Genomic DNA, 16,894 nt, shown 5'->3' with positions numbered 1-16,894 from the left:
GATAAAATCTGTTGCCTATTACCCATAAATAGCTTGGTATTCAAGCCTGTTGCCTATTACGTAGTAATAGGCAATGGATATTATCCGTGGCCTTTTTATAGTTACAACATCAGATATTTGGTAAAATCCGATGCGTAAATGATTTCCGTGTGCCAAAAAAACGTTGCCCTCTGACGCCTAACCTAAAACAACATCAGTAGTTTCAAAAGGGATAAGGCTAAAGAGGTATTACAGCATCAGTGGTATCTGCTATACTGATGCTTATTATCAATTAAAACATCGTAAAAACAAATGGTGTTGTTGTGAATTATGTTATATGTCATTGCCTTTTCTATTTTGCGGACTTGAAAAGTCTCCAATAGTGCTGGTTGTTATATAAATGTTGATGCTACTTCTAGTTTTAGGCATAAGTTATCATAGATGTTTGGTAGTTGTTTTTATCTTTCAACTTCAGTTAACTGAAGTTGTTATGAACTTTAGGCATCACTTATGTAAGGAAAGTGTAGATATTTTGCGTATTTCACAACACACTTTAATTGGTTACTGTCTAAATATATAAAAAAGATGTCATTTCCAAATCATGTTGTGTTGCCATTGCTCATAAAAAAAAAAAACTTGAGCAAAATACTTGAATGATCCATACTTGTCACATCCAAATCACAATTTTTCCAGCCCTACACCACAAATTATCCATACTTGTCTATATATAAGCAAAATACTACCTAGAAAGACATGTAAAATGAAGGAATGTTTAGCTCAATCAAAAAGCCATAATAGGACATGAGTTGCCAATTCTTCTTGCACCTCATCTAATTCCATTTGGGTGTCCGTGTCCTTCTGTCGAGCTCTATAATGAAGAAAAAAAACATGTAGAATGTAAACACAAACAGTGTGTAATATGAACATAAGCTTAAAAAGTATAAGGTACTAAATTTGCATAAGATATGGTTCATTAATTGCATCAATTTCTCGGTCATACCAATCATTTAGTGTGTAAACAAAGGCCAAGGAGTTATTGGAGTATAAAGACCTCATAGATCAAAAGCAAAACCAAACTTCGCCTTCCAAGTAAAGCACACCTGGGTATAGCCAGTGAGAAAAGGGCCAGACATAATAAATCAATGTGAAGTGGCAGTTCTTTATCCTTAATAGATCTCCAAGTTCGAATCCATACCAAATTCATTACAAAAGGAAAATTTCCTGGCAGTTGTAACAACCCGATCCTAAATTAATATTTAATTATTAAAGTATTCAAACAGAAGACAATGTTACCCCGGAATATTTTAATAGGTTTACCTGTTGACTGGGGAGACTTTGGTGGAATTGTTACATCCCGGTTCGAAAGTGTGTTAAAATAACTAAAGTAAGAGAGAATAATTTTAAATGAGGAATAAATTGAAATAAGCAACAAAATAAAATGATTTGAATTAATTAAGGTTTTTGAGAAATTAAAATATTATTTAATATTAAAAAGGGGCAAAAAGGTCATTTTAAGCTCGGGAAGGAACGAGTCCGTAGACATGTAATGGACTCGAATCGGAGTTGTAACAAAGAAATGGCGATCAAAATAAGTTTAGTGGCATAACCGTAAATATTTCGAAGTTCAGTTTTTTTTAAACCCAGAATTTCTGCATTATGGGGAGCGGGAGCAGTCGATTTCAAGAGGTGATTTCTCTCAACTCCGACCACCAATTCAAACAAGACCGGTCCCGTTGGAACCATCACACTTCCCTCCTCCAATCTCGGCCCTTCTCCACGTCGATCCGCCGTAATCGCGAAACAGCCAAGAAACAGGCGGTTATGGATATTTTTTGTAAACTTTCAATAGCTCGTTCTACCTCCTCCGGCCACCGTTTCATGCGAGTGAGGTATGATTTCTCACCTATTTTTCATGATATAGCTGATGGTTGGGTAGAAATTTATCAATTTTGAGCCTAGGTAGTTCGATTTTCGAAGTGGGTTTCAACCGATTTTGGGATCGCCATTCCGGCCACTTCCGGCCACTTTTTAGGGTAGGTCCAAGAACAAAAGTGATTCCAAATAGGGTGTTTTACCTAGAATAGGAAGCTGGGTTTCCAGCGGTTGCCGAAATTTGGTCAAGCCACCCACGCGTTGCTGGCGCGTGTGGCAGCACGTGGGCAGCCTGGTGAGTTCACTCTAGTCCTAGAATGACCCTCGTTTTGTCACGAGCATGTAGGAATTCACAGATCTCAATTTGGACAACGTTTGAACCCCGATCGGATCTCGCATATCATACGATTTTCGGGTTCGATACATTTGAACCGTTGGATCATAGTTATTTTCGTATTTGTTGACCTAAGAAATTCCAGGATCGTATAGGACTCGACGGATCGTAAAATGAGACCCGGATACTCCAAAAATGCCCACCCTAGGGTTAGGTTGTGAACTGTCTGATCGTGTGATCATGATCAATCCGACTGTCCGATTGAGACCAAACTCTCGAGACATGTGTCCTAGGCATGTTAAGACCTCTAGGAACTCTTGGATTGGAATTTTGAGGTCGTGGACCACACGGGGTCCCGGGTTGACTTTTTGGGACTTATCGATTTTTGAGTCCTCAGGCACTTCTAGACCATTCTAGTCATTGGAAAGGCTTACATAGGCTTGAGAATGACTTCAAATACAATGCACGCACTTCTAGGAGCCTAGGGCCAGGACTTTGGATTAAATAATGAGGATGAGCTCCACAGGATATGTTTGAGCTTTTAGAAAGCTCATGTGCATGTGAGTGTTCATTTGGTTTAGTTATGGATTTAATTTCATGATTTTATCACCTGTTCATATATAGGCATATGGTTAATTGTGTTGTAAGATTATAAATATAATATTGGAATGACATGCTAATCAAAGATCGATATGGTTAACAAACTAGCTAAGTATTTGATACATATATTCAGTGGTTGAAAAGGAAGAATTATAGCTTTTGGTTTTTATCAGAATTTGGTATATATATGTATATATTTTAAGTTTAATTGAGAACCAATTTATTGAAAGTTTATATAAATGACGGGTTATAGTTTTCAAACCCACCGCGAGGGTACCCCCCAGTTTCCTTGAGACAATTTGTTATTGATGATAACGCCACGAGTTCGGGGACGCCTGAGCCGTGTGGTGCGAAGATTGCGGCTCAGGCTGACTAATGGTCCTCTGAGGCCTGCAAGGAATGCGGCTCGGATGGACTTGGTGTCTCCGAGACCTACGAAGATTGCGGCTCAGATTGAAGTGTTATCTCTGAGACCTGCGAGGAATGCGGCTCGGTTAACTTTATGGTTCCGAGACCTGCGAGGATGGAATTGACGGACTAACATTGGAATTGACGGATTATTATTGGAATTGACGGCATTAAAGGAATTCATGGATTAGAAATGGGGGTACGCCTAGGTGGAGAGAATTTAAGTTATGAGATGCTTTTAAGCTAAATTGAGGATTTTATAGAGTTACCATTATTTTCTTAAGCGTCACATTTGTTTTACACGCGATAGATGGAAATATATATAGATTCTAATCAAGTTACTGATATATATAAATATATATTTATTTATGAACTTTACGTGAGTTCGATACAAGGGTGTTCGGAGCTTATAAATCTTTAACTTATTTTATTTTATTTTATTATGTTTATTTATCTTTATCTTGCATTATTTTATACAATATTAAATACCTTAAGTTTTCTAGCATATTTGCCCCACGAGTCTTAGAGTGAAATCTAGTGGCTAAAACTACGCAATACACCAACCCCTCCATTTACGGAACGAACTTCGAACGAACTTGTACTGTCCAATTTCATGATTTAATCAATATCGGATTGAGCCCAAAACTTGGTCAACATCATAATATGGTGGGAGGAGTCATTTCTTGAGTTTTGAGGGAAATCCAATCGTTAAAACTATGCAATACACCAACCACTCCATTTACAGAACGAACTTCGCACGAACTTAAATTGTACAATTTCTTTGGCCAATCGATATCAGATTGCACCCAAAACTTGGGCAACATCATAACATGGTGGGAGGGTTCATTTGGTCAGTTTTGAGTGAAATCCAATTGCTAAAATTATGCAATACACCAACCACTCCATTTAGACAATGAACTTCGTACGAACTTGAAGTTTCCAATTACTTTGGCCAATCGATATTGGATTGACCCCAAAACTTGGGCAACATCATAATATGGTGGGAGGATACATTAGGTGAGTTTTCAGTGAAATCCAATCACTAAAACTGTGCAATACACCAACCACTCCATTTACAGAACGAACTTCGCACGAACATGAAGTGTCCAACTTCTTTGGCCAATCGATATCGGACTGAGCCCAAAACTTGCCAAAATCATATAATATTATGGGAGTCATGAATTGGTGAGTTTTGAGTGAAATCCAATCTCGAAAGCTATGCAATACACCAACCACTCCATTTAGGGAATGAACTTCGTACGAACTTGAAGTGTCCAATTTCTTTGGCCAAACAAATTCGGATTGAGCCCAAAACTTGGGCAACATCATAATATGGTAGGAGGATTCATTTGATTAGTTTTGAGTGAAATCCAGTCGCTATTGCAATGCAATACACCAACTACTCCATTTAGAGAACGAACTTCGTACGTATTTGAAGTGTCCAATTTCTTTGACCAATCGACATCGGATTGAGCCCAAAATATGGGCAGCATCGTTATATGGTGGGAGGGGTGAATTGGTGAGTTTTGAGTGAAATCGAATCACTAAAACTATGCAATACACCAATCACTCCATTCACAGAACGATATGAACATCAAGTGTCTAATTTCTTTGTCCAATTGATATTGGATTGAGCCCAAAACTTGGGCAACATCATAATATTATGGGAGGATTCATTTGGTGAGGTTTGAGTGAAATCTAATCGCTAAAACTATGCAATACACCAACCACTCCATTTACAGGGCAAACTTAGCACGAATTGTCCAATTTCTTTGGCCAATCAATATAGCATTGAGCACAAAACTTAGGCAACATCATAATATGCTGGGAGGATTCATTTGGTGGATTGAGCCAGAAAACTTGAAGTTCATTCCGTTAATGGAGTGGTTGGTGTAGTGCATAGTTTTCGCGATTGGATTTCACTCAAAAGCCACCAAATGACTCCTCCCACCATATTACGATGTTTTCCAAGTTTTGGGCTCAATCCGATATTGATTGGCCAAAGCAATTGGACACTTCAATTTCGTACGAAGTTCATTCCGTATATGGAGTGGTTGTTGTATTGCATAGTTTTTGCGATTGGATTTCACTCAAAAGCCACTAAATGACTCATCCCACCATATTACAATGTTTCCCAAGTTTTGGGCTAAATCCAATATTGATTGGCCTAAGAAATTTGACACTTCAACTTCGTTCGAAGTTCGTTCCGTAAAGGGAGTGATTGGTGTATTGCATAGTTTTAGCGATTGGATTTCACAAGAAACTCACCAATTCACTCCTCCCACCATATGATGATGTTGCCCAAGTTTTGGGCTCAATCCGATATTGATTGGCCAAAGAAATTGGACACTGCAAGTACGTACGAGTTCATTACGTAAATAGAGTGGTTGGTGTAATGCATAGTTTTCGCAATTGGATTTCACTCAAAAGCCACCATATTACGATGTTTTCCAAGTTTTGGGCTCAATCCAACATTGAATGGCCAAAGAAATTGGACACTTCAAGTTTGTATGAAGTTTTTTTACATAAATGGAGTTGTTGGTGTATTGCATAGTTTTTGCGATTGAATTTTACTCAAAAGCCACCAAATGACTCCTTCCACCGTATTATGATGTTGCTCAAGTTTTGGGCTCAATCTAGTATTGATTGGCCAAAGAAATTAGACACTTCAATTTCGTACGAAGTTTGTTTCGTGGATGGGGTGGTCTATTGCATAGTTTTAGCGACTGGATTTCACTCAAAACTCACCAATTCACTCCTCACTCAATATTATGTTGTTGTCCAACTTTTTGGTTCAGTCCGAAATCAATAGGTCAAAGAAATTGGACACTTCAAGTACGTATGAAGTTCGTTCCTTAAATGGAGTGGTTGGTGTATTGCATTGGCTATTCGATTTCACTCAAAAGTCAACAAATGACTCCTCTCACCATATTATGATGTTGCCCAAGTTTTGGGCTTTATCCGATATCGATTGGTCAAAGAAAAGGGACACTTCAAGTTCGTACGAAGTTCGTTCCATAAATGGAGTGGTTGGCATATATCACAGTTTTAACAATTCACTATGCCAAATTTCACTTTTAGCAACACTACATAGGCCTTGATGAAATGGAAAATCGATGCTTAGTACATTAGGCATCGATTTTATAAATAATGATGCTAAACAAATACAAAGACATTAGTATAAATTTTTGGTTTTTTATGACGATGCCTTTGATTCCCCTTTAGCATCATCTCTTGTAACCATAGATGCCTAAAGCGATTTGCCTATTTTATTTAAGGGGGACATTTTTTAAAAAAATTTATAAAAAGCCGCTGATGCCTAAAAGGTAGTCAACGCTAGTCCAAAAATTTTCACGTTCTCCCTCTCAAACTCTCACCCTAACATTCATCTCCCTCTCAATTTTTTCAGTCCCTCTCAAACTCTCGCCCTAACTTCCATATCCCTCTCAATTTTTTCAGTCCCCTCTCCCTCTCATTCTTTTTCAGTCCCTCTCAAACTCTCTCTTTCTTCTCTCTCCTTCATCATTGCCTTTTTAGTGTAGTCTTTCTAGTTTCTCTACTGGACACCTTTGGTGTGATGCCAAAAGCCAATCTGAGTCTGGATCTCGTTTTTCTTCCTATATGTTCTTATAAATGTTAAATCTGCTTCTTCACCTTTGGTGTGATGCCATATTATGATGTTGCCTAAGTTTTGGGCTCAATCCTATATCAATTGGCCAAAGAAATTGGACAATTTGTGTGAAGTTTTCCCCTTAAATGGAGTGGTTGGTGTATTGCATAGTTTTAGCGATTGAATTTCACTCAAGACTCACCAAATGAATCCTCCCATAATATTATGATGTTGCCCAAGTTTTGGGCTCAATCCAATATCGATTGGCCAAAGAAATTCGACACTTGATGTTCGCATGAAGTTCGTTCTGTGAATGGAGTGATTGGTGTATTGCATAGTTTTAGTGATTCAATTTCACTCAAAACTCACCAATTCACCCCTCCCACCATATTATGGTGTTGCCCAAGTTTTGGGCTCCATCCGATATCGATTGGCCAAGGAAATTGGACAGTTCAAGTTCGTACGAAGTTCATTCTCTAAATGGAATGGTTGGTGTATTGCATAGTTTTAGCTACTGGATTTCACTCAAAGGTCATCAAATGACTCCTCTAACCATATTATGATGTTGCCCAAGTTTTGGTCTCAATCCGATATTGATAGGCCAAAGAAATTAGAGACGTCAAGTTCGTACAAAGTTCATTTTGTAAATGGAGTGGTTGGTGTGTTGCAAATTTTTAGCGACTGGATTTTGGCTCAAAACCCAAATGACTCCTCCCACCATATTATGATGTTGCCCAAGTTTTGGGCTTAATTCGATATCGATTTGCCAAATAAATTGGACACTTCAAGTTTGCACAAAGTTCATTCCGTAAATGGAGTGGTTGGTGTGTTGCATAGTTTTTGTGATTGGATTTCACTCAAAACTCACGAGTTCAGTCCTCCCACCATATTATGATTTTGCCCAAGCTTTGGGTTCCATCCGAAATCAATCGGTCAAAGAGACCATGCATTTCAAGTTCGTACGAAGTTCGTTCCATAAATGGAGTAATTGGTGTATTGCATATTTTTAGTGGCTGAATTTCACTCAAAACTCATCAAATCACTCCTCCAACCATATTATATGTTTCCCAAGTTTTGGGCTCTATCCAAAATCAATAGGTCAAAGAAATTGGACATCTCAAGTTCGTGCAAAGTTCGTTCCGTAAATAGAGTAGCTGGTGTATTGCATAGTTTTAGTGATTGGATTTCACTCAAAACTCACCAAATCACTCCTCCCACCATATTATGATGCTGCCCAAGTTTTGTGATCAATCCGATATCGATTGGCCAAGGAAATTGGACACTTCAAGTTCGTATGAAGTTTGTTCTGTAAATGGAATGGTTGGTGTATTGCATAGTTTTAGCGATTGGATTTCACTCAAAGGTCACCAAATGACTCCTTTCACCATATTATGATGTTGCCCAAGTTTTGGGCTTTATCCGATTTCGATTGGCCAAAGAAATTGGACACTTCAAGTTCGTACGAAGTTCGTTTCACAAATGGAGTGGTTGGCATATTGCAGAGTTTGAACGATTGGATTTTTCCACTCAAAACTCACGAAATGACTCCTCCCAGCATATTATGATGTAGCCCAAGTTTTGGGATCAATCTGACATCAATTGGCCAAAGAAATTGGACACTTCAAGTTTGTACGAAGTTCGTTCCGCAAATGGAGTGGTTGGCATGTTGCATAGTTTGAGCCATTGGATTTCACTCAAAACTCACCAATTCACTCCTCCCACCAGATTATGATGTTGCCTAAGTTTTGGGCTCGATCCAAAATCAATAGGTCAAAGAAATTGGACATTTGAAGTTTGTACGAAGTTCATTCCGTAAATGGAGTAATTGGTGTATTACATAGTTTTAGCGATTCGATTTCTCTCAAAACTCACCAAATGACTCATCCCAGCATATTATGATGTTGCCCAGGTTTTGGGTTCAATCTGACATTGATTGGCGAAATAAATTGGACACTTCAAGTTCGTACGAAGTTCATTCCATAAGTAGAGCGGTTGGTGTATATCATAGTTTAGTGATTGGATTTCACTCAAAACCAACCAAATGACTCCAAACACCATATTATGATGTTGCTCAAGTTTTGGGCTCGATCCAAAATCAACAGGTCAAAGAAATTGGACATTTCATGTTCGTGTGAAGTTCGGTCCATAAATGGGGTGGTTGGTGTATTGCATAGTTTTAGCGATTGGATTTCACTCAAAGGTCATCAAATGACTCCACTCACCATATTATGATGTTGCCCAAGTTTTAGGCCTTATCCGATATCGATTGGACAAAGAAATTGGAAATTTCAAGTTCATTCCGTAAATGGAGTGATTGACGTATTGCATTGTTTTAGCGATTGGATTTCACTCAAAACTCACCAATTCACTCCTCCCACCATATTATGATGTTGCCTAAGTTTTGGGTTTGATCCAAAATCAATAGGTCAAAGAAATTGGACACTTCAAGTTCGCGCAAATTTCATTCCATAAATGGAGTGGTTGGTGTATTACAGAGTTTTAGCGATTGGATTTCACTCAAAGGTCACCAAATGACTACTCTCACCATATTATGATGTTGCCCAAGTTTTGGGCATTATCCGATATCGATTGGCCAAAAAAATTGGACACTTCAAGTTTGTACGAAGTTCGTTCCGTAAATGGAGTGGTTGGTGTATTGCATAGTTTTAGCGATTGGATTTCATTCAAAACTCACCAATTCACTCCTCCCACGATATTATAATGTTGCCCAAGTTTTGGTCTTGATCCAAAATCAATAGGTCAAAGAAATTGGACATTTCAAGTTCGTCCGAAGTTCGTTCCGTAAATGGTGTGGTTGTGTATTACAGAGTTTTAGCGATTGGATTTCACTCAAAAGTCACGAAATGACTCCTCTCAGCATATTATGATGTTGCCCAAGTTTTGGGATCAATCTGACATTAATTGGCCAAAGAAATTGGACACTTCAAGTTCGTACAAAGTTCGTTCCATAAATACAGTAGTTGGTGTATAGCATAGTTTAGTGATTGGATTTCAATCAAAACTAACCAAATGACTCCTCCCACCGTATTATGATGTAGCCCAAATTTTGGGCTCGATTCAAAATCAATAGGTCAAAGAAATTAGACGTTTCAAGTTCGTGTGAAGTTCGTTCTGTAAATGGGGTAGTTGGTGTATTGCATAGTTTTAGCGATTGGATTTCACTCAATGGTCACCAAGTTTTGGGTTGTATCCGATATCGATTGGTCAAAGAAATGGGACACTTCCAATTTTTAGGCACTGAAAATGTTACCAGCGAGAGTGGCAATTTCTACCGATTTTCCCTTCGATCTTGCCGTCAATTACCGATTTCTGGACGAAGAGAACAGGTGGCCCTAGGAGAGAGTGAGGAAGAGTTTGGAAGTGACGGCATCGAATTTATTGGACCAATTGATTTCGGAAAGGTCCCAAAACTCGGGCAACATCATAATATGGTGGGAGGACTTATGCGGTAAGTTTTTATTGAAATCCAACAACTAAAACTATGCAATGTTCCAACCACGGTACGAACTTCATATGACCTTGAAGTGTCCAATTTCTTTGACCAATTGATTTCGGATCGGGCCCAAAACTTGGGCACCATCATAATATGGTAGGAGGACTCAAGTGGTAAAGGTTTATTGAAATCCAACCACTAAAACTATGCAATGTTCCAACCATGGTACTGTTTGGGCCAAAATTCTGCACACCCAACCCAATGCTAAAAGCCCAGATTAGCGAAAACAAACCACAGGACCCAAGCAGTCTGGACTTTGCAAATAAACAGGAATCAATGACCTAAAAACCAAGAAAGCCCAGTCCAAAATCTGTCAAAACACGACAATGACAGTGGGCTTTGAAAAAGAAGGAAAATGAACCCATAACTCCAAAAACTCAACCTGGGCTTGGCATGATTAAAAGAGAAGAAAGGCCTAAAATTGGAGACAAACCCACGTGACTACCTAAAAACTTTAAAAAGTTAGCAATATCGACTGAGTCGATGGGAATTAATGGAAACATGCCTTTTTTAGTCAAAAGGAGATCAAAGTCCCTTTTTTATATTCAGAAAAATTCTGCTCCAGAGTAGGTACCATTTCCAAAGGATAAGCAGGCTGTATTTTCTAAAAAGATAAGTAAGAAGCAGGGAGTTGTTCATCTGGAAAATCAAACTAACCATCACAATTTGAGCTCTTACAAAGAAGCAGTTAAAATTGGAGAGAGGTTAGGTTTCCTTTCAAGAAAAACAGGGAAGTGATTGCCTTAGAACTAACTATTGACGGTTTTTCTGCCAGAAATAGATAACTTCCCTCTTTCTTTGCATTTAAAAACAAAAGATATTTTGAGAATTTTTGCTGCCCATTATTAAAAGAATTAGAAACCCACTCCAAAACATTTCTTATAAATATAAGATAGGGTGAACAGAGCAAAGAACAACCAAAAAAATCAATCAAAGGCAAAAACTCAAAATGATCACTTAATCTCAAAGAACCTTTAAATAACCTGAAGCAACCAAAAGCTCATTGAGCCACAAGAAAGAAGCCAGCTACAAATCAAAACTGCTAGTTTCAGACTTAGAGAAATTCTACCCATTCAAAAAGCCCCTTTTATACTGAAGAGGCCGCACTCGCCCATTCAAAAAGCCTTCCAGGGCTTGAAATAGATTAAAGCTCTGCCAAACTCGAACGTTGGTATCGATTTATAGCTGAAGCTTAGCATTGAAATTGTTGATCTAGTCCACAGTATACCACTGGATCGAAGCTTCTATCCAAGCAGAAATGGAAGTCCAAACCTTCTTTTGTTTTTCTAGAGTTGGTTTTTTCCTATTGAGTTTTGTAAGAGGCAGTTCCGCCTGAAAAGAGCTTACTTGAGAGATATTCCTCACACAAATTCACAATCGTTTGTTTAGAAATCAATAACTTGGGGCGCAAGTCATCTATTTTAAAGTCTGCTAGGACTTTTTATTGCTAGCAGTGGCACGCTTGCACAAAGAAAGTTGACTTGTTGACCAATCAATGGTTTTCAAGGCAATGGGGAACTTTACCCTGCCATCACAGGAACAAACATAAAAAGGGTGAACAGGTACGACCTTGGCACGAACTTCATACGATCTTAAAGTGTCCAATTTCCTTGACCAATTGATTTCGGATTGAGCCCAAAACTTGGGCAACAGTATAATATGGTGGGAAGACTCGTGTGGTAAATGTTTATTGAAATCCAACCACTAAAACTATGCAATGTTCCAACCACGGGACGAACTTCGTATGAACTTGAAGTGTCCAATTTATTTGACCAATTGATTTAGGAAATGTCCCAAAACTTAGGCAACATCATAATATGGTTGGGAGGACTCATGTGGTAAGTTGTTATTGAAATCCAACAGCTAAAACTATGTAATGTTCCCACCACGGTACAAACTTCGTATGACCTTGAAGTGTCCAATTTCTTTGACCAATTGATTTTGGATCGGGCCCAAAACTTGGGCACTATCATAATATGGTGGGAGGACTCATGTGGTAAGGGTTTATCAACCATGGTACGAACTTGGCACGAACTTCGTACGATCTTAAAGTGTCCAATTTCCTTGACCAATTGATCTCGGATTGAGCCCAAAACTTAGGGAACATTATAATATGGTGGGAGGACTCGTGTGGTAAATTTTTATTGAAATCCAACCACTAAAACTATGCAATGTTCTAACCACGGGATGAACTTCGTATGAACTTGAAGTGTCCAATTTATTTGACCAATTGATTTCAGAAAGGTCTCAAAACTTGGGTAACATCATAATATGTTGGGAAGACTCATGTGGTAAGTTCTTATTGAAATCCAACAACTAAAACTATGCAGTGTTCCAACCACGGTACGAACTTCGTATAACCTTGAAGTGTCCAATTTCTTTGACCAATTGATTCTGGATTGGGCCCAAAACTTGGGCACCATCATAATATGGTGGAAAGACTCATGTGGTAAGGGTTTATTGAAATCCAACCACTAAAACTATGCAATGTTCCAACCATGGTATGAACTTGGCTTGAACTTCGTACGATCTTGAAGTGTCCAATTTCCTTGACCAATTGATTTCGGATCGAGCCCAAAACTTGGGCAACATTATAATATGGTGGGAGGACTCGTGTGGTAAATTTTTATTGAAATCCAACCACTAAAACTATGCAATGTTCCAACCATGGTACGAACTTCGTATGAACTTGAAGTGTCCAATTTATTTGACCAATTGATTTTGGAAAGGTCCCAAAACTTGGGCAACGTCATAATATTGTGGAAGGACTCATGTGGTAAGTTTTTGAAGAAAACCAACCACTAAAACTATGAATGTTCCAACCACGATACGAACTTCGCACGAACTTCGAACGACCTTGAAGTGTCCAATTTCTTTGACCAATTGATTTCAGATTGGGCCCAAAATTTGGGTAACATTATAATATAGTGGGAGGACTCATGTGGTAAGTTTTTAATGAAATCCAACCACTAAAACTATGCAATGTTGGAACCACAATACAAACTTCGCACGAACTTCATATGAACTTGAAGTGTCCAATTTCTTTTGCCAATTGATTTCAGATCGAGCCGAAAACTTGGGAAACATTGTAATATGGCGGGATGACTCATGTGGTAAATGTTGATACTCTTTTTGGGGGGTCAACTTAGAGAAAAGTGAATAGTCTTCAGCAGGGGAGAAGGTGAGAACCTTCATCAAGGGAAGAGCCTGCAGAAGACAAAGTAGAAGAAGCAGTTGTCAAGCTTCGAGCACTTATGTGGTGCCGCCTGAAGGCTCTCCGATGCTTAAGTCAGCAATGAGTGGTAAAATTGGCAGAGTAACAGTATAAGTGAGAGGGAAGTTACCCTTTTTACTTGGGTACTGTTCCCTATTTATAAGAAAGTGAAAGTGGGAGGTTTGCACAAAGTTTCAATGTGGGACTTTATGCAAGTCGCTCTGGTGGTGACACGTATCTTGGACATTAGGTTTGGTAATTGGGAGCTTCAGTAGATGTTTGGTACCTCGGAAGAGTGTCTTCCTTCGGCGGGGAAGAAGGCGTGTCTGCCTTAGTGTTAGTCGTTTTGGGCTGGATATGCTCGGTTGATTATGATGTAAACAGTAGTCCCCCAAGTTCGCGGTCAAGGAATAACTTCAGGTTGGAAGCTTGTGAGTTTTTTGTGTAATCGTGACCGAGCGTTCCAGATTCAGTGGGAGCCATAGGGCATTCCCTAGTCCTCCAAGTTGGCAAGCTAGAAGTTGCGTGAACACTTGGAATGTATGGTAAAAGATGTGTGAGCCTCGAAGCTTCGACAAGGGAGCCTTAGGGAGCATTTTGTGAGAACTTCATTCTTTTTCCATGGCCCTTGCCATTCAGCAAGGTGCTCCACTTTTTTTTGTTTTTTGTTTTTTTGTTTTTAAAGGAGAAGAATTGCGTAGGGCCTCGATTTGTTTTGGCCCGATGCTTACCGTTCGGCAAGCAGGCCCAAGTGGTACTCGTAAGGGCCTTTGGTATAGGCTGTGGTTAAGGGCCAAGAGGGTGCGGGGCTTGGCTCAGGCTTTATGTGTTTCAGAGGCCATGGGCTGGGGTGAGATTGGGCTTTGGCAAGGTGGAAGCTAGGGTTTTGAAGGTGCAGTGTCGCTATCTATTAAACCTACTATTCGGCAAGTCTTTCTCCTTGTGAATTCGAGTCTCTTTGTTGCGTCTTGGTTTAGCTTGAGCATATTGACGGCTTCGGCTAGAAAGGGTCCGCTGTGAACTCGAGTCTCCTCCGCATGTTTCACAGCCCTTGCCGAACGGCAAGGGTGATTTGAAGTCATTTTGGAGCTCCAGAGTTGGGTGGTCTGGATATTCGAGTTGTCGACAATGGTGGTGCAGATATTGTAAGCTGCTATTTTCGTGTTCCGAGCCCTGGTCTAGATATTCGAGTTGCACGGCCCTTGTCGTTCAACAAGGTGTTCCGTGAGTGACCCGCGAGTGGGCCTTTGGTGAGAACACGTTTTTGTGAGCCCCCATTTAGTTATACATGGGCCTTGCCGTTCGGCAAGGCCAGTATGAGTTTTGGTGTGTTGAACCTGATGTGTGCCTTGGTTGTTTTGTCTTTGAGCAGGGCTTGGAAGGAGAATTGGAGCTAGGCTGCAAGGTGAGAGTCGAGCAAGAGAACCTGAGCCCTTGGGCTTTTGTCAAACCTTGGAGCCGGCTCAATCAAGTTTCATCAAGGGCTTGGGTTTGTCAATTCTTGGAGCTGGGTCAGCAAAGCTTGGGCAAGGTAAGAATTTTTTGTTAGTCCCCCATTTCCTTCTACATGGGCTTTGCCGTTCGTCAAGGTCCATTTGAATTCCCTTCTCTTTGTTTTTTGGTTTTGTTTTTTGTTTTTAATTTGAAATTTGAATTTCAAATTGTTGAGCAGGTACAAGGGATTTGGGAGGGAATATGAATGGGTGCTAGGGTTTTCTCGTGAACCGAGGCATTGGTACCATTGGTGCTTTATAAATAGGGGCTCTAGGTGGAGAAGGCAAACATACTTGAGTCTTGAGATAAATTTCTAGAAAGTGAGAAGGAGAAAAGGAGATTTCCGGCAAGATACCTCATGGTGGTGCTGTGGCCAAGGTGATTTCCGGCATCTTAGCGTGATGGTGCAAACAAGTTTAGACCTCATTTCCCTTGAATTTTCGAATTGAAATGTCTGTTTTTGCATGAACATGTTGAAGACTAGGATGAACACCTTGAATATGAGTATGAACATGATGAACACCTTGAACATTGATATGAACTTGTTGAATGTATGCTTCTATCCTTCTTGCATGTGCATTAGTTCCTTTTCCTTGTTTTTGGATATTATAGGTGTCTGAAAGTTCTGATAGAGAAAGTCATGACCCCCCTACCTTTGGTGGGGAAGATACTAAAAGTGAAGAGCCCAGCCAATATGTTTGTTATGAAGATGAGAGTTCCTAGACAAAGGTTGTGGTAGAAGGTATTATAGAAAGTAGGATGGTAGTGCCCGAGGGTGAGAGGGGTGAGCCATCAATAGACTCTGGGTCAGAGGCATATAGGGAGATGCAGAGGAATTACAAAGTGTTAGAGATTGTGGCTGATCAGGTTCAAGCCTTGCCTTATACATCAGAGGTGGGCTCAAGTAATCAGGCATCACCGTCAAGATCTGTGGGTGTAACCGTGGCTTCAGCTTCAGAGGGGGTGGATATCCGTGTTGGTGTCCCTTTATTGAGGCATAATATACTTATAGAGGTGAAACTGGTAGAGTTTCGGACAGAGTTTAATGTTCCCCCTTCGGTGGGCTTGAGGTCACCAGTCTTTGCTGATGTGGTTAGATATCCTCTGGAGGGGTGCGTGTTGATATTTAGATGTGTACCAGCATGGCTTCGGACTACTTGATCCGGGATGTCATCATGGAGAGTAACCAGCTCAAGTTCTTCCACAAGTTCGGCCTGTTGGGTGATAGATTCCTCCCGGGTCTTGGTCGCTCAGTGCCACCGGAGCCTTGGTTCCTGCGAGGGCCTCACCCTATGTTGGCGATTGGTGTATTTGATTGCTGAATCATAACAACCGGGCTCCAAGTTGGTTGCCACGCACCATGCCCGTGCCATGGGGGGTGGGGAACTTTAGCAATAACATATGTGTGGAAATGAAATCCTTCACTTGCACCAATTTGGCGCCCAAGGATGATATTGTGGTGTGGGGGTCGACGATAAAGAAGGGAGTAGTATGTTGCCGCTAAGTCTTGAACCAATAGAGATAGGGAGGTGGATCTGCCAATGGGCTGGACAACATCACCAGAGAAGCTCACAAGGGGTGTGATGCTTCCGTCTAGCAAGTGAGCAGAGGACTTGGAGCTCATTAAAAGCATCGAGCAAACATCACACTGATCGAGCTGCCATTGTCCACTAGAATACGTCCAACATCAAAGTTAGAAATGTCTGCACGAATGATGATTGGGTCGTCATGTGGGAGAATAACACCATGTTCTTCCTCTTCACAGAAGGTGATGGGGGCCCAGCCTGATTTTTGTGTCTTAGGCAAAGGCGTCAGTGCTCGATCTTGAAGACACAGTGCGTATAGGAAGAACAGACATAGTGTTTGACG

At 40.1% G+C, this 16,894-nt stretch overlaps 1 pseudogene; it reads left to right on the top strand.

Moving 5' to 3' along the window:
* Window positions 1-15,748, top strand: part of LOC148916863 (uncharacterized) — a 38,693-nt pseudogene extending 22,945 nt beyond the window's left edge.
* The last annotated feature ends 1,146 nt before the right edge of the window (window positions 15,749-16,894 follow it).

The sequence above is a fragment of the Prunus mume genome, linkage group LG5 (genome assembly GCF_029339155.1).
Source record: "Prunus mume cultivar Tortuosa linkage group LG5, ASM2933915v1, whole genome shotgun sequence".
Taxonomy (NCBI): Eukaryota; Viridiplantae; Streptophyta; class Magnoliopsida; order Rosales; family Rosaceae; genus Prunus; species Prunus mume.
Note: the sequence above shows the minus strand (reverse complement) of the source record. Positions and strands in the feature narration are given on the sequence as shown.